The following is a 1,953-nucleotide window of genomic DNA, read 5'->3' as shown; positions in this document are numbered from 1 at the left end:
CTGAAAATATTTACAGATCTTTGTCTAACTCACTACTCTTAAAGAGAAGCAGCCAAAATCTTTAAGTAATTCGTGGTTGGAAACATAATTAAAGTTTATTCAAGTTTGCAATTTGAAAGTTTGAATACCGTCTGTCTTTTGAAGTCATCTTTATCTGTAAAACTCACCTGCAAATTCACCTTTTCATTGAGACTTTTTTCCTGTCCGGTAAATCTCCATGTTTCTTCCTCTCTTATAATGTTTATTTTATCCTTCCTTTCCTTAATGCTTATTTTCACAATTATCCTTGATTATATTATAACCAACGTGAAGTCAGGCCTTGTGTCCTATTAATATTGATGGCCTCTGAAGTAACCCAAATGGTTCTCTGTCTATAACAGTAGTTCAGTGATTTAATTTTTTTAACCCAGATTGATTAAATAGTTATGAGTCTGTGTGGCATTTTGCTAGTTAACGAAGTTGATGTATCTACAACTCCAGGTATTAAAATCTACTCCGTAAATAGAGTGTGCATTCCAACTAATGTCAGAGCACAGAGCTTTCTTTATTTTTTTTTCATGTCAAATGAGTAATGTGTGAACGTCGTGACAAGGTTTGAGGGAGGCACGTCTCACATATGCATGTGAACGCCCCATCATCAAGCTTATAAACTACAAAAGGATCATCTTCTAAGTATGGCCAAGACTTCAAATGGTACTAAAACAATTACTTGGCTTATCAGTGCATTTTAATCACATTTTTAAAGCCATGTGTAACTGTTAGTAAATAAGAGTAGATTCCAAAGAATACGATCTGATAAACAGAGCAAAAGATACATTCCAGATCCCTTCTCAAAACTTTTCCAAAAAAAGTGCCCTTTTTCACTGATTCCAGAATATTTTCACTCTGCTTGCCAACAGACCCCTTTCTGTTGTGCCTAACAATCAGGAGAGTGACTTCTTTAGCCATCAAAATACCTGTAGATTTGCATCATTTAAGAAATATTTATTATTTAGTAACTCTTTACAAAGCATCAGGTTAAAACCTGTGCATTATACAAAACATTTAACACATCTCCTATGTGCTGGAGAAATGTGGAGTCTAACTGGGCAAACAAAATACAGATACCTGAAAAGATTGCAGTGTAGCATAGCTGTATTGTCCTAGTTACCTGTTACTGTGCAATAAACCACCTGTGATATAAATGAACCACAGATGACCCTTGTACATTGGTTCTCATGTTTACTTCTTCACTGTAGGCTGTTAGCTCAAAGCCCATTGGCACGAAACTCAAACTTTTACACATCCAATTTAAAAAAAATTATAGCCCAAATAAGCATATTTTCAGCCATTTAGAGCGCACCTGCTTTGCTTACTCTATAAACTGCACCCGTATCTGTTAAGCACACGTAAGACAAACCCTAGGGCTGCGAATGACTCCAGGCTGTTATGCCCTTCTGAGGTCTCTGACCCACAGTGCTGCTGAGCAACAGCAGTCTGCTGTCTGGTTCCCTTGTCCCCTGGAAGGTCTTGTGCTCTCTTCCCCCACTGGTGACGGCCCCTTACTGCTGTCTCTGGAAGGTCTTCTGCTGTGAGGGACAACTCCTCACAGGTAGCCTGTCCAGGTGCTTCCCAAGTAAAGCCTGTTGTGTGCTCATGGTCTTGTTTTTTCCTTAATATGTCTGAAATCCTCAAGCTCACTACAGCACTCCAAAACTTAATGGCTAAAACAACAAGAACATTTATCTGGGTCAGTTTGCAATTCAGACAGAGTGGTGGGATGGCTTGTCTCTGCTCTACTTGGGCACCAGCTAGAGAGGCTCAACTGGAGGTTCCCTTCCAACATGGCTTCCTCACTCCCATACCTGGCACCGTGATGCCCCTTTACACCTCTCCCCTGCCCCACCATGGCGTATCTCATCCTCCAGGGCCTTACCATGTTACTTATACTTCTCAACCACATGGAGGCTTCAG

At 40.0% G+C, this 1,953-nt stretch overlaps 1 non-coding gene across 1 annotated transcript; it reads right to left on the bottom strand.

Moving 5' to 3' along the window:
* Positions 1 to 558: 558 nt before the first annotated feature.
* LOC123633795 lies at positions 559 to 662 on the bottom strand. Its single transcript, XR_006733796.1, has one exon. It is a non-coding gene; the product is annotated as a small nucleolar RNA U13 (small nucleolar RNA).
* Between the last annotated feature and the right edge of the window lie 1,291 nt (positions 663 to 1,953).

Source organism: Lemur catta, chromosome 2 (assembly GCF_020740605.2).
Source record: "Lemur catta isolate mLemCat1 chromosome 2, mLemCat1.pri, whole genome shotgun sequence".
NCBI classification, from domain to species: domain Eukaryota; kingdom Metazoa; phylum Chordata; class Mammalia; order Primates; family Lemuridae; genus Lemur; species Lemur catta.
Note: the sequence above shows the minus strand (reverse complement) of the source record. Positions and strands in the feature narration are given on the sequence as shown.